A 21,048-nucleotide genomic window follows, 5' to 3' on the forward strand; every position below is an offset into this window, starting at 1 on the left:
CTTTCTCATCGATCTCTGTCTTTGTATTTATATATCCATATACACATCCATGTATATTTGTATAAGCATTTATAAAAATAAATATGAATTTATATATATATGCATATGTATATATCAATAAGTATAATTTATTAAAACAAAACTATTTGACATATGTATATATGTGCTTCATTATTAATAACTTCCCACGACTTTTCTATGACTTTTATCTTCATTATGTTTAAGTTACTACTGATGTGGGTATATTTCTGACTTTTAAAACACTCAGATGCGAACTCTTTTGTGTTCACTACTGGTTATTGAATTCTTAATGTCTGCTTGCTTACAGAATTTTTTTATTTGAGCTTAAAATTTCATATTTTGGCCCTGACAATCTGGCAAATTTTCATTTTGATGTTTTTTTTAAATGAGGTTACAGAAACATCTTTTTATTTTCTTTTTTTTAACATGAAATTTATTCAAATATTGTAGCATCTCAAAATTGAGATGTTACATTAAATTTCACTATTAAGCCCATTTTCATACTTATCCTAATTTTCTTTTTTTCTCTCTCAGAAATAATATATCCTTTTAAATTATAAAAGATGAGGAAAATCAAAGAGAGAAATTCCTGACCCTCAAGTAAGCATTAAAAAAATCTTCACTTCATTGATTAATAGTAGATTAAGGTCAGAAAATTATACCTGACAAAAATTGTATCTCTATATGCTAAATCATCACGTTAAGAGCATTATACAGTTTTATTTGAACACACAATTTAAAAGAAATGATATATTAATCCACCACCATTCTAAGGATTATCTATATGTGTCTCTATAGGATATGTTATAACTATCTCAAGTCTCTCTGCCCAATTTCCACCAGGTGAAATTTTGATTTTTTTTTATTTTCTTGTTTATAATTGGTTTCTTCTTTGACTTAATTAATTAACTTAATGCAAAGTCCAGGTTAGCTTCACTCATACATAAATGAGGAAACTGAGTCCAGGAAAAAGAAGGTTTTCTTTTTACCCCCAAAGGATACATAGTTCAGACTTCCAGGTAAATATGGCTGCAGTTTAGATACAGGAATCTACCACTCCTCAATGTCTCCCAATATAGACTACCTCAAAAGGCCAAAAAACCCCCAACAAATTCACATGAATGAAGGGACTCCACATTAGGACACAGCATTGAAGGTACATTGGATTTGGGCATTTCCAGACCACAAGGGGGTGAAATAGCTACCACCAAAATGCAAGCTGACCTACCCTCCCCCACCCCACCTATGAAGCCAGCATTCTAGACTCAGAGCCAGTGCACACTAGAATCAGTGAGTGAGTGATGGGTTAGCAGAAGAGGCAGAACAAATAAATGTATCCAAACCTTCCAAAAAATGGAAATTGGCCACAAGCTCTTGAAGAATATAAATTGGAACTTTATAAAAAAGATGGAAGAATATTGGCAAGAAAAGTGGGAAATAGTTCAAAAAAAGAAAATAACAGTTTAAAAGACAGGAACTCTCAATTAGAGACCAAAATTAAACAGCTGGAAGCCATGAAAAGCAGGATAGACCAAACTGAAAAAGAAAATCAAAAGAGTATAGCAGAAAATCAAAAGATTAAAGTGGAAAATCAGCCTTTAAAGACCAGAATTGGCCAATTAGAAGTCAATGATCTTGCAAAAGCAGCAATAATTAATAAAACAAAGTCAAAAGACTGACAAAATAGGATATGTAAAATATCTTAATGACAAGATGATAGACCATGAAAACTGATCTTGAAGAGACAATTTGAGAATCATTGGTCTACCTGAAAACCTAGAAATAAACAGAAATCTTGACATCATACTACAATAAATTATCCAAGAAAACTGCTCTGATGTTCTTGAATAAGAGGGCAAAATAGACATTTAAAGAGTTCATAGAATACCCTCTACACTAAATCCTCAAAAGACAATCCCCAAAAAGATAATTGTCAAATTTAAGAGTTTCCAAGCTAACAAAAAAAATTTATAATAAGACAAAAAGAGACAATTCAGATATCAAGGAACACTAATCAGGATTACACAAGATCTGGCAGCTTCCCCACTAAAGGATCACAAGGCTTGGTATATGATATTCAAAAAGGCAAGAGAATTGGGTCTTCAACCTAAGATCACCTACCCATCAAAACTGACTATATACTTCCAGGTGAAAGTATAAGCATTAAACAAAATAGATTTCCAAGTATTTGTAAAAAAATCAGAACTAAGTAGAAAGTTTGGTATCTAAACACAAAGATCAAGAGAAACATGAAAAGGTAAATAAGAAAGACAGAGGAAAGGGGGGATGTATTTTTATTTCATTTTCTTCTTTAAGAGCTTCAATAAGATAAAATTGTTTATATTCCTATATGGAAAAATGTTATTTGTACCTCTGAAAAATTGTATTCACTATTATAGTAGTTGAAAAATTATTCATAAGTAGAGTTTGGGGTATTAAGTGGTTTAAGATGATATGCAAAAAAAATAATAAAAGGGAGGGAATAGAAGATGGCACCAAGAGAAACTTGAAAGAATAAAAAAAAATAGGATGATCTATACCACATAAAAAGGCTCATGGGAGGGGGAGGGGGAAGAATACTATTATAAGAAGGATAGGAAGTGAGTGCTAATAGGTAACATTCAACTCTCACTCTCAGTGGAATCAATTCTGAGAGAGAAGAGCATCTAGATCCATTGGGGGTATCAAATTCTATCTTGCCCTACAGGGAAAGTGAGAGAGAAATCAAGTTTGGGAGTGGGGCAGAAAATACAAAAAGGGAAGGAAAGAGAGAGTGGAGGAAATTTAATAAACCATAAAAAAATAATAGGGGAATAAGAAGAGAGGGTGTAGAAATGGAAGGAAAATAAGAGTGGGGATTAAAGAGACTAATTAAAAGGAAACCACTTACATAGGAGGAAATAGTGAAGGAAGAAAGGACAGGGCTAGGTGAGGAAATCAAAATTTTGGGGAATACACAGGTGGTAATCATGACTCTGAATGTGAATGGGGTAAACTCAACCATAAAAACGTATAGTAGAGTGGATTAGAAATCAAAATCGTACCACATGCTGTGTACAAGAAACACATATGAGGTAGGCAGATACTCTCAGAATAAGGATCAAAGGCTGGATCAAAATCTATTGGTCATCAACTGAGAAGAAGAAGGCAGCTGTTGCAATCATGGTATCTGACAAAGTCAAAGTAAAAATAGATCTAGTTAAAAGAGATAGGGAAGGTTATTGCATACTGATAAAAGCCAGTATATCCAATGAAGAAATATCGGTACTCAACATGTATGCACCAATCATTCATATTTCATATGAATATCATATCAATGATATGATGGCATATCATTCAAATTTCTAAAGTATAAACTAGTGGAGCTCAAGGATATAATAGATACAAAATTATACTAGTGGGAGACCTGAACCTTCCTCTATCAGATCTAGATAAATCAAAGTAAAAAATAAATAAAAAAGGGGTAAGATATGTGAATGAAATCTTAGAAAAATTAGAGTTAATAGATATGTGGAGAAAAATAAATGGGGACAAAAAGGAAAACACATACTTTTGAGCAGCACATGTTACATACACAAAGACTGACCATATGCTAAGGCATAAAAACATGGCAAACAAATCCAAGAAAAGCAGAAATAATAAATGCAAACTTTTCAGAATATAATGCAATAAAAATAATAATTAATAAGGGTACATGGAGATCCAAATAAAAAAAATTAATTGGAAATTAAATAATATGATCTTCTAAAATCTGTTAGGTTAAGTGGCAAATCATAGAAACAATTAATAATTTCATTGAAGAAAACAACAATGATGATACATCCTTTCAAAATCTATGGGATGTAGGCAAAACAGAACTCTAGGAGAATTTTAAATCCTTTAGTTCATATATTAACAAATTAGGGAGGGCAGATGTCAACGAATTGGAAATGCAAATCAAAAAATTTGAAAGGGATCAAATTAAAAATCCCCAGATGAAAATTTAAGTAGAGATCCTAAAAATTAAAGGAGAAATTAATAAAATCAAAAATGAAAGAACTACTTAATTAATAAATAAGACTTGAAGCTGGTATTTTGAAAAAAAAACAAATAAAATAGACAAAGTACTGCTCAATCTAATTAAAAAAGGAGAGAAGAAAACCAAATTGACAATATCAAAGATAAAAAGGGAGACCTCAACTCTAATGAAGAGGAAATTAAGGCAATCATTAAAAAATCCTTTTGCCTAATTATATGTCAATAAATATAGCAATCTAAGTGATGTGGATGAATATTTACAAAAATAAAAATTGCCTCAATTAACAGAAGAAATCAAATATTTAAATAATCTCATATCATAAAAAGAAGTTCAACAAGCCATCAAAGAAAGCCCTAATGGATTTTGTGACAAGGAAATCACTTTAAAAGATTGATATATATTAATTTAAGGTCGCCAAGGAATTCAGCTATGTAATTCCTAAATGAAAACCCAAGTCAGCAGTCAACCTTTTATGGCGTTTTTAATTACAAACAGGAGGAAGAAAGGTGAGAGAGAGAGAGAGAGAGAGAGAGAGAGAGAGAGAGAGAGAGAGAGAGAGAGAGAGAGAGAGAGAGAGAGAGAGAGAGAGAGAGAGAAAGGGGACAGAAAGGGGAAAGAAGGGAATAGGGCTTAAATACCCCCTCTGCTTAGGCTGAGCCAAAGGCCCAAGCCTTTAGATAGCTGAGACAAAGAAAAGAGATCATTCCCTATCACTCAAGTGACCAAAATGGAGAAACAGTCTCAGGGGCCTCCACCTCCAGCCTCCTTCAGAGAAAGCTTCTCAGAGTACAACCTCTCAGAGCAAAAACTCTCCAACCACCTCAGTCCTCAGACCCCGCTATCTTTTTGGAAACCATCCGAGTTCCCTCCCCTCAGTTCTCACATCTACCAATCACTGTCCATGTCTTCCCTGTGCCAATGGTGGCTCTAGCTTAACCCAGGACCGCCCAGAGGTCTGACCCCTTTGCACATGTCTGTTGAAAGTCATATTCTCAAATAATTAAATCTTGATCCTTTGCTGCAGCCCTTCCTAAATCCTGTTACCCTGAGCAGGGTGGAGATTGGAAGTTCCAAGACCTGGTTCTGTCATTCCAAGTATCTCTATTGTATCAATTCTAAAATCAATCATGACTCAAAGAACTTCCTGTTCTATGCTTAAGCATAGGTCAAAGCCCTTTCCAATGTTCAGCAAAAGGTTTCTGTCCTAAAGTAATCTTAAGTAGGGAGGAGGAGGACCCTCCCATGCCAAGGGGGTTCACATTCCAATAGACTATCAGTAAGAAATTTTTCAAGTATGAAATTTCCCAATGGTGAAATTTCCAACATTCATAAGTCTAAGAAATTTTAAGGTTTACAGTTTCCAGATGACTTATTTTGCTTTTTAAGTTTTTTCCCCCAACTATCTTCAACTTCTCTTAATTGTTTTTTGAATTTTGTTTTTAGTTTTTCCAAAACCTGAGTCCAATTCATTAGAGTTTCTGTGTTTTTGCTTAGTATTCCTTGGTCCTCCTCTGTTCCATTTGCTCTTTGTTCATTCCCTGGATAGAAGTTGTTGATTGTAATTTCTTTGTTCTGTTGTTTACTCATATATTTTCTATCTCCCATCCTTCCCCCATCATTGGCTACAATCTTGCTCCTATGATTATTTGGTGGATCTGTGGGTTTGGGCTAATCTGTGCTGAAGGGACTTCTTCTCTGCTCTGCTGAATGACTAGATTAGGCTGATGGAGTATTAATGAGCCCTGATTTCAGATCTTCCCCAGCTGGCAGCAGAAGCTGAAGGTGAAGGTGAAGGTGTAGAGGCTAAAAGGAGCTGGACTTACTACCCTATTATCAAGGTAGTCTGTGGTGGTTGCAGCCTTTGCCCTGGCACCTGAGTCAGCAAAACTCTTACTGCAGCTCTCAGTGCAATAGGTGGGGGAAGGGTATTATAGATTGAGCATCCTTGCCTTCTGACTTGTTCTTATCTGCCCTATTGATAGACTTGATTAAGCTGAGGCAGAGCTGATCTGAGAAGCTGGATGTGCCCTAAGGCCAAAAAGCTCAAGAAGCAGAGGCCGAAGTTGTAGAGTGGTGGCTGTGACTAGGCTGCCCTCCCCTCTGCACCTCTCCTCCATCTGACTCCCTGCCAGCTGTGGTTAGAGACCTGAGCCTCGCACAGCTGTGGCAGCAAAGCATTCCATCTGGGCTAAAGACCTAACCCTGAGACAGTAGCTACTGCTGGATACTCAGCACAGTAGGTGAGAGAGATTTCCTGGGATCTTCCTTCTTCCTTTCCCTTAAACCTGAGAATTCAGCCTTCTTCATGTACCTTTTAAGTTGAATGGACCTGACTTGGTCCTGTTGTTATATTTGTTTTTTTCTCCCTTTGAAGCACTTTGTTTTTGATTAGTGTTGAAGAGTTATCACAGAAGTCTGGAGTTTTGCTGCTTCTAAGTGGCCATCTGGACTCCACTCACCCCCCATGTTTTAATTTTCAATTTGCCTTCATATGTGTTCATATGTATGCACACATGTGTTATTTTTACATATATTTGTACATATGTAAATATGCCCATGTATTTATACATGTATGTATATATCCGTAAATATCCTTTTTGTATAAACTTTTGCTATTTGGTTGATTTGTATTGGGAAAGTGTCAACTGTTTCATTAATACTGGAGGGAGCATACTGGAAGGAGTCTCTAGCAAAATATATATTTAAAATATTAGATAGACACTCAGAATTATTTAATGATAAAACCACGATGAAAGAAGCAGTTAGCTATATTTTGGGAATCTAGTTCACTAGTGGGAGTCGGATTTGACAAAGTTTTCTAGAGAGAGTACTAATTCCAATACTTATAGCATCTGCAACTTGAAGACTTATGAAGAAAAAAGTGTTAAACTAAGTTATGAACATAATGCTAGCAAAAGTAAAAGCAATAGCTTTTGCTTAAGTAATGAAAATTGCTGATGTTAGACATTCAGAAAATGCCTTTTTTTTTGGTGACCATTACAAATATGGGGGTCTGAAGGTTATATATTTTTAGATGTAGTTTGTGTTCACAGAAAGCCTGTCAATGAGCTGTGAGATTTTCAGCCTCACCACAACTGAAATTTGTTCATAACTGGCTCATTTTAAGACTTTTTCCCCTCTATCTGTGCTCCTTAAATTTGATACAACCAAACAGTAAGAATATTTTAGATGGTTTGCTTCTGTTTCCTGTAATTTCAAAATAGCTATGTTTTCCTGGAATTCTGGCACAACTTAAGAGAGAGAATCTGTTTTCCAGATTTTAGTGATGTCATACTACTTTCTAAAACAACACCTTAAAGATGCAGGTTTAGAAACAATTAATTTAGTATAATGAAAAACAAGGGTATGTGGCTTGGCATTTAAAAGCATTTCTAATGTATAAAAGGGAATTATTGTATTAAAAAGGATTATACACATATAACATATATATTAAAACACAACTTTAAAATTACTTTTTTACTCTATTATTCAGTTATGAAACTGTCCAGAAGAATTAAAAATCTAGTAGAATTAAGATTTGTTTCTGGTGTTTATTTTAATTATTCTCTTTTCTCTTTTTAAGATATTTTAATTTTTATTATTCTGACTGTGACACATGAATATTTCTATCTACAAGGAAGAACAGAAAAAGAGAAAGAAACTATGATTCTCATTTAATATAGCTTGTATTATTTGTATTTTTATGTATAGATGTATATATATTATATATATATATATATCTTAATAAGCATGATATTTCAAAAACTGTCTCACCTAAGTGTGCTACTCTATGAACACTCTTCTGGTTGCTTCCATAAATATTCTTTAACTGTCTTATTGATATTAATTTTTTTCTTGATTTTTTTGGCATCCCTATTACTAGACACCACTTTTTCTTCCCCAATCCTTATTCCTTTTTACCAAAACAATCCTGTCTTCTTATTAGTTAATATAATCTAAATAAACAAATAAACATACTGGTAATATCTTAACATATATATCTCATTCTGCACCTATAGTCCATCACTAATTTTGGTCAAGAAATGGAAAGAATGCTTTCTGAAATCATATTTCATTGTTTTGCTTAGAATTCATAAGTTTCAAATTTGCTTCTCTTTGCCATGTTGTAGTTATTGTACAAATTGTTTTACTATTTCTACTCACCAACTCTACATCAAATTAGAAAGTCTTTCCAGGTCTGTCTGAGTCAATCCCTTCCATTGTTTTCATATGCAACTCTATACTGTGGATAGGAAGATGTTTTTTATTTTTATTTTCCCCTTAATCTTTCCTATATTGAAAGCATTGCTTATTAAAAGTCTTGAAAGCACTAAGTTATGGAAGATATTGTAGAATTGTCTTTGATGTTTGCAACTAGGAGGTTAGAATTTGATAGGACTAAATTTCTCCCATTCCCCTGTAATAGGAATTATATTTTCTTAAAAGAGTAATTATTCTGACTTTTGAACTAGCCATTATCTCCTTTAATTCAGTTTCTTACTTCTCTATGGAAATAACAAGGGTAAAGCATTTGAATTCAGGGCCCCTCTAACTTGGTGAATGTCTGAATATTATATAAGTGAAGACAGTATGCCCTACTGAACAGCTAAGACATAAGCTTCACCTTATTTTTTCCTTTGTTTTATAGTGATTTCCTTTTATTTATCTTTTGTTTCAATTCTTCTGTCATAATGGAATGAAACCATCCCAGTTCCTATTTGTCTTATTTGTTATATTGATATTTTTTAAACATATTAACATTTTAAATGCTACTAATTTCTCTTTACCCCATTGGAATATAGCTACTCCACCACCATTTAGTTACTTTCAATTGCTTAAGAACATTTTTCTTTCTGAATTTCTCTTTCGCCCATGTTTTATCCCTTGTTTTTTCATCAGGAATTTTAAATTTTTTCTATTCTATTAAGAACTATTCTCTTCTCATATAGTAAAATAATAAAATGTTCAGGATTTTATTTTTAGTTATATTTCTTTTTCTTTTTCTTTTGGGAATTTTGTGTTCCAAGTTTTTCTCTCATTTAAGTGTTTGCTGCAAAGTCTTGTGTATTTGTAGTTGTGATTCTTGAATTCTTTTTGTCTGGTTGCTTGCAGAAAATTTTTTTTGGAGCTTGAAGCTATATTTTGGTCCTGATAGTTCTGTATGTTTTCATTTTGGGTTGTTTAAAAAACAAAGTTCTTGGAGTATTCTATTTTCAATTTATCCAGTAAACATAGTATAGTGAAATAAAATATAAGATAAATAAGAGACAAATAATTGTTTGCTCAGTGTGGCTGTAGGGCTATTTGCCAACCTGCTGATAACTTAAAGTTTTGCTTTCTTCCTGGAGAGTGATTTTCATAGTCAAAATTATAATACTTAAAGAAAATTAGAACCCTTCGCATTTTTGTGAAATATAATGCAAGGAAATAAGACCTTAATGATACAGATGGTAACTTAAATGCTGCTTCCAATGCTTTTCCAAATAAAAAGTAGATATAGGAATTTAATAGCTGATTAAGACAATGCTTGTTATCTTATAATAAGATTTGTATTCCTAGACATGCTTCTCTGTCATAAAATGAGTATAAGGCTTCTGTATGATTATCAAGTGTGATTACCTAGATTCTTGCCAATCACAGTATTTTTTTTAGGAAGTGACTGAACATGTTCTGCTAGAGAGAAAAATGCAATGTATCCCAAATTAGGGAGAAGCTCCAAAGTAGGTACAAAGTAGGAAGAAGAAAGAAGTAGAGTTTACCTTGAAGTTCTCTAGTAATAATATATAAGCAAGAAATAAGCAATAAAACTCACATAATCAAATGTTTATGTACAAATTTATAATAATCATTATAAATTAGTAATATTTATAATAGGGATAGATAATTTTTTCCACAAGTATTGCCTTTTCTGGGTGATATGATAACAGTAATAATAAATAACATTTGTATAGCACCTACCATTGTGACTGGGACTAGTAAGTGGCTTAAAATGATTATTTTATCATTTGATGCTCACAATAACCCCAGAAGATAGGGGTTATTATACCCATTTTAAATATAATGAAACTAAGGCAAAAAGAGCTTGAGTGATTTGCCAAAGTCATAGATAATATGTATCTGAGGCTGGGTTTCAACTCCTGTCTTCTTAGCTCTGATCCCTGTACTCTATTCACAGTGCCAGTTAGTAGCCTGGATGACTAAAATATTGCTCCAGAAGATTATCCCTTATTTGAAAAAAAAAACATTAAGTTAAAAGAAGTATAATGATGGAATGATAGCACTGTATAAAATAAATTAATTAAATTCAACTAAACCTGCATTATGTTGGGCACTGTACATGGCACTGGGGATACAAAGAGGAAAATAATAGAAATCTTTCTTTTCATGGAACTTATTGGAAGATAACTAGTGTAAAAAGGAATTCTTTATTACTTTTTTAATTTAATGGGGGACCTGGGGGTCCTCTTACCATAGAGATGTGTAGGGATTAACTAGCCCACAATGACAGGAAATAGGAACTGGGGAGCCCCCTGCTGAACCAGAGTCAATTTCAGGCTTTCAGTTGCTGACAGTTAGGAGAGTCAGTTGCTGTGGTGAGTCAGTGACTGACAGTTAAGGCTGGCAGTTGGGAGGAAGTTGGCTGCTGGGCATGAGTAGGTCATTGGGGTTGGTTGCTGGTGATGTGGTTGGCCTTCAGTTGCTGGAATATAAAGGTGGCCCTGAGCTTACTGAGAGAGACCTCAGACTGCTTCCTTCAGATGATCACATGGTGAGTGATAAGGCTGACTACCCTTTTTTTGGATTTTCTAGGTGCACCAGGCCCTGGAAGACCTATCTCTTGGGACCCCCTTTCCTTGGCTTTCTGGAGTCATTAGCCTCTGGGAGACCCCCTTATCTGAGGCCTCTGGACCCCCTGCTGGGTTCAGACCAGGGCAGCTATCCTTCCATTCCTCCCCCCTCTCATTCTTAATTTCTTCTTTCTATTGTAAGTAAACCACCATAAAATTCCATTCTGACTTGTGTATTTCATTGGGATTTAGAATTTAAATCCCTGGCAATCAACTAAAAAAGTTTATACACACACACACACACATATGTGTGTATCTTCAGGTAGATATATCCATTTAATGGTTGGTGGTAGAAGAACAGAGGTAAGGAAAGGAATGAGGATCTTAAACTCAAAGTATAAATTTAAGGATGATGCAAAGAGATATACGTGCTCCATGTATGAAAAAAACATGAGATCAGCTAGCAAAAATGTAAATGTTTTCTGTTGGAATAATTGATTAACATTTTCCATTCTGGAAGTCATTAAAATGGACTGAATCACCACTTACATGATATAATAGAGAGGTGATCTTGTTTGGCAATAGACTTACTAGATGGTAAATAAGTTTTCTAGCAACCACATGTAAGATTCTTTGATTCTGAAACCTGGTCTGTCAGGTGCTTGCCATGTAATCTTATGCAAAACATTTATTCTAATCAAGCCTTAATGTTCTTTTCTACTAAATGGGAACAATGGTACTAGCTCCTTAAAGGATCCTTATGGAAAAAGTTCCTTAAAAACTAAACTGCTGTATGATTTTATTTATTATTGTGGAGAACTTTCATGTACTTTACAGATACAAAATGATAACTCTTTGTTCACTACACTGGGCTTGTGTCTTGTCAGAGTTAAGATATTGTACAGAAACTATACTCTCATTAATATTTGGTGATTTTTAAAACTCATATTTGTTAATATCTTTAACAGATTTCCCAAGTTTTCTTCTATTTATTTCCTTTAGACTTCCGGTTATGTTTTATATATTACATACATATACATATTCAAGTTAAGGCCATGTTTGCTTTTTTGTAATATTAAGCATTATAATAATTTATATTGTTCTAATTTTTGCTTATTATTTGTTTTCAAATCATTCATTCAAAATAGAAACTATTAATCTCATTTAAAATCATAATAATAGACACCACTAAGATAATTCTGAATGAGAAATAATTCAAGAAGCATAGCTCAAGGAAATATGTTTACTGATTATTTAAAGCCATAAATAACTTAGGACCTGATTGCAAGAGAGAGATACTTCATATAGAACACACACAACAAAAAAGAACATGGACAAACATAATCACTTGTTCTTTTTTTTTCTTTGAGGCACCTCCCTTTATAGGAGAAATAATCTCTGGAAATGATTCTTCTTTTCTCTTGCCTGGTGTTATGCTGATGCTGAAAAGCTGGTACCATTTTGTGAATGGAATGTTTTTATATTTTATGTCTTGTACTTATATACTTATGAGGGCTTAGTATATAATTAAAGAACCCCTAAAGTTATATTAGATCAATTATCTAAGTTGGGCAAAATGAAACTTGTAAGAATAAGGCAAGCTACATTTTTCATACTTTCTTAGAATAAATATGTTTCTAGGGCATCTGGACTCCCCCCCCCCCATGGACTATTGACTAGATTACAGTAGGACAGCCTGGGAAAAATAATTTTGTTTTGATAAATGAGCATTCCTGAGGGAGATGCATGCAGATAAACAGGTACACTTGAAAACTATATCAGACCTCAGAACTTTCTATTTATTATTCTCTTTTTGTATTTCTCTTGTTACTGGCCACTTGATTATTTGGGCAATTATGTTAAATATATAATAAATGAGACTAATTGCCATTCTACCCATTAAAATATTGTGTTTTTGAGCAACAGCCAGGCTGAAATTACTCTTTGCCTTGTAACTGAATTTGAAGATCAATTATAAAGGGCCCACTATGTTCAGAGTCTTGGTGGGAGGCTCTAGGGAACATACAAAGAAAAATATCATACTAATTCTTTTTTTCATGGAGATTAATGCTATTTCTCAGTAGATTCAAATCAATTATTTAATAAAGACCTAGTTTGTGGTAGAAAAATTGAAAATACAAACAAGAGTATTCAAGGTTTTTTAAACAATCAATACCTATTTTTAGTGCTTCCTATATGCCAGGTTCAGTGCTATATTCTGGGGATACAAAAAATGGTCAAAGGCACCTTCCAGTTTCAAAGCATTTCCAGTCTAATAGGAAAGAAAACAGGCAAAGAACCACATACAAGCAAGATAAACAGGATGAACTGGAGAGAAGTCAGTATAATTAAAGATAATCAAGAAAGGTTTCACATAAAATATGGGATTATGTTTGGCCTTAAAAAAAGCCATAGAAGTCAGACAGTGGAAATGAAGAAGAATATTGCAGGCATGGGAAAGAGCCAGTCAAAATGCCCAAAGTTCCTCCTTAGTACTTAGTATCTCCACCTGTCACAGGAGAAACTGGGGTTTCCATTCTCTGCCAAATGTAATAATGAAAATAAATTATTAAATGTAATATTAAGTTAAAATTGTTGTGGTTGCCACTTATAAAATTAACTCTTAAGACATGAGTCTGTTAGTAGCTTTTAACAATTAAGTTTTAATTGAAATGGAGTTAAATTAAAAAGAGGGAAATGTAGGAAGGAGACAGAAAATATCACCTAGATAAAATACCCTAATCTGAGTCAGGAAGCCCAAATCCAAGCTTCCAAAGTCCACAAAACCCTCAAGCACTCAGCAGGCACTAGAGCTCCTGCTCCTGAACCTATTCCGCTGAAGCACCAGTGGAGATAGACTCCTCCTCATCTCACATCAGTTTTTCCTTTAAGGCCCTCTTCCTCACACAACATACATAGGCAAAATGGGATGCCAGGTAGGATGAGTTTGGGGAGGATGAGCCTGGTGAGTAGATTCTATCTACACAACAGGAAGGATACAAGTCCTTGAGTGCAATAAAGTGGCTCAGTGTATTGAGAACTAGGTCAAGAAATGGAAGATTCTAGGTTCAAGTCTGAATGCAGACACTTCCTAACTGCATGAGACTGGGCAATTCACTTAACTCCCATTGTCTAACATTTAGGGCTCTTTTGCCTTGTAACCAATACACAGTATTGATTTTAAGACACAGGGTTGGGGTTTAAAGAAGAAAAGAAAATGGACAGAGTTGGTGTATGGAGTGTCTTCTGAGGAGAAAAGCCAGGAGAGAGGCTAGTACCCCTAAATCAAAGAAAGCATTTTGAGATGAGTAACTTGTGAAAAAGAAAAATGAAAACTTTCCAGTTTAAAACTTTAGAGACATTTTTATATGCAAGGAATTGATATGCTAATTTAAATTAGTATTATCTATTTATTAAAACATATCCCCTAAGAGGCCCTAGCAGGCAACAGGTTGAATGAATAAATACCTTGTGAGCTTGGTTTGAGTTATTATATATTTAAAGGGAATGATATTTCATTCCTTTAAAATATTCTTTTTCAGATTTCTTTTTACTGATTCACACTGCCTCCAAATTATTCTTAATTAATGAGCTTTTAGTGTGTCTTACAATTAATTTTATATTATGTCATTTTTTTACTAAATCTATGGTTTTACTGGTGTGGAAACTCTCAGCATCAAAATTCCCTCTAATTATAGTATATATATATATATATATATATATATATATATATATATATATATATATATAATATGGCTCAAGAGAAGTGAAGAAGAAGAGAGATATTGCAAAGGTAGAAATGATAAAAATTGACAATTGCTTAGATTTATGAAGTAGATATGAATAAAATGGTGCTATAATGGTTATGGATAGAAAAGTTGAAAGAAAAGACTAGTTAAGGGGAAAAGATGAGTTCTGTTTTAGACATGGTGGGTTGGGATGCTTATAAGATTCAGTTTAAGATAACAAAAATACTATTGTTGATGTGATACTGGAGTTCAGGAGAAAGAATAGTTGAAAATATGAAACACTTGCATGGAGAGGATAACTGAATCCAAATGAGAGAGTAGAGGAAGGACAAAGATGAAAAGGTCAAGGATAGAGTGATGGAGGGCATCCATGATTCCTAGGCATAACTATGATGAAGACCCAGCAAAAGAAACTGAACAGTTATGTATCAACACATATATAGGAAAGTTTAAAAAATGATAGTCCAGTATGAGGGAAGAGGGAGTGTCCAAGATAATACAGCAAGCCAGCTTTTGTTTTTCTTTGGGTAGGAAGAGAGTATGGGGTTAATTATGAAAAAAAGAGCAATTAGAGAAATTATTGGAAATAGTTTTCCTGAGGTCTTGGTGTAGAAATGGATACCTTACTGGGGCCCCACAGGAAATGGAACATCTTCTCTCCCCAGGCCTATAAAATCTAGTGGGTTTTTATAGGGTTGTTATTTGGACCTCACAGGATCAGGAGTTTGGAGAAAAGAATGAGGCAACTGGACTTGGAGACAGATGATCATTCATTCTAGTGTGAGGATAGAAGACTCTTAGGGAACTAGAATTTAGTTAAAATTCAAATTAGCATTCCACAGGCAAAGGGATTTGGTGCTAATGCTGCTAGTTTTACTATGAAAAGGTGAATCAGTTTCCCTAATAAGGGGTTTTGTATTTCCTGTATCTTCTTTATGTAGCAGGTCAGAGAGGCTACTGAATGCCTAACTAAGAAAAATAGGAGAATCAGGAGAGTATGTAGTATTTTGTATCCAGTGAATGCTTCATCATTTAATATAGTAATAATTGTATAATGACATTAGCTATTTGGAGATAATGGTTCTCAAAGTCAATTTTGTTGAGTGTTCTAACAGCTGTCTATAAAATGAAATATTGTCTGTGATTGGCATATGCCTTTGGAGGGTGACATACCCCTATGTATAAGCTTTAAATATGTTTATAAAAACCTAAAGGAGAAATGGTTCAGTTGTTTCCCTGCGATATTAGAGGTCAAGCAGTTCTAATTGCTCTGTATTTGGAAGATGAAACAAATGCTGTCTGTACCATATTTTCAAATTAAGAAGTAGTGTTTTACTTGTAAAGCACAGTCCTTAAGTTGCTTCGAATTCATCTTGACTGTTTTTTAAGTAACACTTTCATTTCAAATTATTTCCTTAAATTTTTATGTCAGCTTCAGAGATTGAATTCATTAAAATGCATTCATATTGTCCCTGTGAAAAGATCACGAGTTTCTCAAAATCAAGGAATACACATACACCTACAATACAATATAAATGAATATATATATATATATATATATATATTACACACATCCATCTATATCCTACAATTTCCAACATAATACTTTGCATGCAGAAGGTAACAGATATTTGTTGATATGATGTCATAGGGGAAGTTAGTGCAAAAAAAGAGTATGGTATAATAATGAGTTCTAGATTTGAAGTAAAAAGAATATTGCCTTTAATCTTTGCTTCATTAGTAACTACCTTGGTTCCCTGAATAAGTCATAGCATATAAGTTTCAATTTCTCCATCTATTCATTTTATAGCTAATACCAGTGTACTGACCCTGAAGTCAGAGGAGCTTGACTCAAGTCTCACCTCTTATACTAATTTTATTCATGACTTTGGGCAAATAACTTAACCTTTTGGGGACATAGTTCCCCATCTGTAATATTGGATAAGGTCACTGTGACACCCCTCCCAGATCCTACCAATGATCCTAAGAAGTTTCTCTACAATACTACATTATATACATCCAGGAATTAATAATTATATTGACTTTTCTAAAGAATTATTTTTCTGAAAAACTCCCTTATCCAAGCCATGTCCGTAGGAAATGGGGTAGTACTTGTCCTTCATTCTGCCTACTTAAACAATTCAATTTAATAAGTATTTTCTAAGTACCTACTATGTGCTGTCCTGGGGAATAAGGGGAGAATACAATTCAATCCTAAATTCAAACAGGTAAAATTAGTAGAGGAGTTTACAAACAAGTATATAGATTTGAATGGTAATATGATTAAAATTGCCTCTTTGAATTAGTACTGATGACCAAGTTGGCTAAAATAAATGACATGACCAAAGTCATATAAAAAGCTGACCTGCTCTAAGAGTTTAAATACACTCCGAAACAGACGTTGTCCTATTAAAATGAGAGAGGTGCTGTTTTCTGGCCCTCATTTTAATCTTAGAAAATAAATATGCCAGTTGCCTCAGAAGTTTTTCTATGGAAAATGTTGAAAATCTAGAAATGAATTTATTTCAATGATTGATAATGAAAATGTCAGTTACCTCAAGCACCTAAAACTTATTGCTATTTAACTTGAACGCTCTGGTGTTACTTAGAATAAAGGGGTAATAAAATAAATAAATAAAAATTATATGGACAATTAGCATTTTAAGTCTGATGAAAATGAATATGCATTTGAAAATTGCAGTGTAACATTTATACCTTCTTAGTTGTTCCACTGAGTAGTCATGAGTTGGGGAATCAGGATTTATGTAGCGATCATTTTGGCTGGAATGAGTTAATGCTCTTGGATTTTGAAACCTGTCTTTTTCTTAATATAATCAGGTATGTGAGGCTCTGTAAACTTTCTTTGCTTTCAAAGGCAAATGTAACTAATAATTTCTGTAAAGGTCTCAAGTCCTTCCAACATCTGTTTTTAGTTTACTATAAAAACGACGTCTCTGATCTCATGTGTTGAACTACTGTATGTTTGCCACTGCCTATTTCCTGTGAAAAAATACCCTGAACAATAATAGCTTTTGTTCCGAAGGCTCCAACCACTAAAGCAGCTGAACAAATAGCCTTCGTGCTTTCATTTGGAATAATTTATTCCATAGACATGTTTGCGCAGAGTCATTTGGCTTATTGGATGTTTCATCATTTAAAAATCAAATCTGATAATTTCAGACTACTGAAAACTACAGTCTAATAGTTTCCTCATGCTTTTAGTAATTCTCTTAACAGCATTTCCTTACTAATACATCATTTTATTTTGTATACAGCTTTGTGAGAGTAGAAGAGGTTAAAAAAATTTCACATAAATAAAAAAACTAATTATCCATTCAAGGGCTCAAATTCTACAGATGACATTAAAAGTCAAAATAGTTTGTGTTCCTAAAATAATTTCCCAATAAATCTTGAGCTTCTTGTTTCCTATAAAAAGGATATTTTGATAACTATAGTGATATAAATTTTATTATAGTAGCTTTGACTCAACAAATGTCTGATGACTTAATTGCAGTGGCCAGGATGAGGAATGCCACACAAGGCTACTAAACATTCCCAAAATGAATTTATTAAATTAACTCCAGGATTATAGATAGAAATTTTGCATTGAGTTCCTCTAGCAAAAATTAAAACTATTTATGTGTGAAAAAAAGAAAAATTCCAAGATGTTTAAAAAAGTCAGATTTGAAAGGGCAACAGTTGTTGAAGACTAAGAGTAATAATAAAATATTTATTATAATTCCTGAAAGTTTAAACAACTTTAATTTATATTTTAAACTTAATGGACCCCATACCACCTAATTATTATTTAATTCTCAAAAAACACTCCTTGACATGGGTTATCAGAATATTTAGAAATATATAAATACTTGAATTTTTCAGTTTTGGCCTATGGGTGGTATAACATTTACTGTCACTTTTATAGCCTTGGGTTTGTAAGGCCAGCACTTAAAAAGTTGTTTATTTCTCCCTTGGGTACTAGAGATTATGTTGCCATGAGGTGAGCAGTAGTGAGTTATGGCCTTGTGGTTTGAGCATATAGGACCTAGGTATGGCAAATTGAGAAAAAAAAAGTATGCCTATTTTACCTAATTATATTTAGAAAATTTAAATATAGAATCTTTAATAAAATTTCTAATAATAAAAATCAATAGAATATTTTAAAATATGATGCACATGAGAATAAAATTTATGTGAAACAATCTCCGAGGCCAATTTGGTTTCTATTATTTAATCCCAAACTGGTATCAATCACTTTTTCATTGAATCATGGTTTTTCTTTTTATACTATTTCTCCCTTCAAACTTGATCTTTACACTAACTCTAAAACTATACTTGGTTTAGAGACACAATTATGTTGCTTCATATTAATATCACTTTTTCCCTATTTTTTTGCCACTGTGTTTAAAATGAAAACCAATAGTTTGAGTTTTGAAGACTCCAGAAAATGTCTTCAGCTTCATGTTAACCAAGGCCTATTTTATAAAGACTTATTAAACTTCACAAGTTTATTAGTAAAATACGTATTGCTAACATGGAAAAAATCTATGAAGTAATATGGTTTATGGTAAATTGTTCTGTCCCTAGATAGGGCACTGGAAAGCTCTCTCTCAACTTTGTACTTCATTCTCCAACTTTGTACTGCCAGTCATCATAGCACTCTGTGCCTCCCTCTTCTCCCATATTGGCCTTGGTTTCCTTCACCCAGTTGTAAGACTATATATTGGCCAGTGAGGTGTAAAAACAGTGAGATTTACTGTCTACATACACAGTCCAAATTTTGTCAGTTGTACAAAAGCAATTTAAAAAATACTTTGTCTCATCCAGGAAAGCATATATAGCTGATACTATAAAATTATGCCAATAATTATTCTTTTCTGTAGTCTGTTAATTAATTCTTCTCCATTTTTGCTTCATTTAGAATTCTTTATTTTTCCCTTCCAAATGGATACAGTTTCAACTCTTTAGATGATCTAGATGTATAGTTCTTCATAAGAAATTAGAAATTATCATGGAAACACTCAGAATTTCAGGTTTGTAACAGAGTTCAGAGTCCACCAAATATAAATTGCATTTGAAAAGAATTCAATTTATTGGACAAAAGGACATTTAGACTGATGAAAATCTCTAATGAATGAAACCACTATAATGATGAAACCATTATAAATTGAGGTAGCCAATGTCACTTCTGTAAAGTGTTAATTGTTAGAAAGTGTTTCTTTATATCATGTCTAAATGTGCCTCTGTCTTTTGTTTTTAAGATTGCCACTGTATTTATCCCCTGGAACTAATGAAATCAATTCCAATTTCTCTTCCACATGAATGTCCTTCATATATTTGCAGATATTGATTTTTATGACCTCTGACTTCACTTCTCCACGTTAGTAGCCTCAATTACTTCAAATTATACTTCTACCTCAATATCTTGAGGTCATTCACTTTTATGATGATCTTTGTTTTGATTTCTAGACTCTGGTTGTTGTTTCTGATATGTGAAGCTGAAAGGAAGGTCCATGGCAAAACTGTCTACCCATGTCCTGGAGAACACACTTTTCCAAATATACACCAAGGTCAGAGAACTTTTGTGGCTACCATTTTACACTGTTAACTCCTATTGTATTTGGACAGATCAAGTCAACAAATATTGGTTAAATCTTTACTAACTGTACTGAGTGCTGGGGATACAAAAGAAGGTAAAAATAATCTCTGCTAGGCAATATTTTAAGCACTTTAAAAAGTACAGTATTATCTCATTTGATCCGCATATCAACCAAGCAAGGGATGTGCCTTTATTATTCCTTTTTACAGCTTAAGAAATTGAGGCAGAGGTTAAGTGACTTGGCCAGGATCACATGAACTCCAAACTTCTTGATGTCAGGCCAAGTTCCAAGCTTTATCCACTGTACCAGCAGCTGCTGACAAAAGTCAAGACAGAAGGTACTGGCATTAAGTATTTCCAGAAATTTCTCTCTTGTGGAAAGTGGGACTTGAAGGAAACAAAGTCATATAGGAGATAGAGATGAAAGGGATAAAATTTCAGATGTTGGTCACAGGAATTGAAAATCTATGGAGTTGGGATATTGTCTTTTGTAAAAAGTGGGATAAAAAACCAGTTGGACTGAATTGTGGAACAGATGAAGAGCAGTAAGGCATTAAGAAGACTGTAAAGATTGAAGGGGCCAGATTTTGAAGATTAGCACTAATATTTTAATTTATCCTGTGTATTATTTTCTTGGTGGAGGGTGGCTAAAATATTCTGGTAAAATCTTAATTCCTTTGTGATTAGCTTTTTTCCTAATCATAAGAAAGAATCTCAAGTTTTGTTTTTTTCCTATCAATTGCCTGATTTCTCAAGAGGAACTATTAATTTCTAGATTTTCATGAATGTATCCAGGGGTAGATTGGAGCAACCTCTGTTTTACTATGATTACCTATTCATAAATTTTCATTCTAAACATATACACTCCAGAAA

General features: G+C 33.4%; 1 long non-coding RNA gene across 1 annotated transcript; it reads left to right on the forward strand.

The window, feature by feature from the left end:
* Nucleotides 1–9,066: 9,066 nt before the first annotated feature.
* LOC103095106 (uncharacterized) lies at nucleotides 9,067–20,792 on the forward strand. Its single transcript, XR_008917755.1, has 3 exons — nucleotides 9,067–10,808; nucleotides 20,046–20,146; nucleotides 20,385–20,792. It is a non-coding gene; the product is annotated as an uncharacterized LOC103095106 (long non-coding RNA).
* Nucleotides 20,793–21,048: the final 256 nt, after the last annotated feature.

The sequence above is a fragment of the Monodelphis domestica genome, chromosome 3 (assembly GCF_027887165.1).
Source record: "Monodelphis domestica isolate mMonDom1 chromosome 3, mMonDom1.pri, whole genome shotgun sequence".
NCBI classification, from domain to species: domain Eukaryota; kingdom Metazoa; phylum Chordata; class Mammalia; order Didelphimorphia; family Didelphidae; genus Monodelphis; species Monodelphis domestica.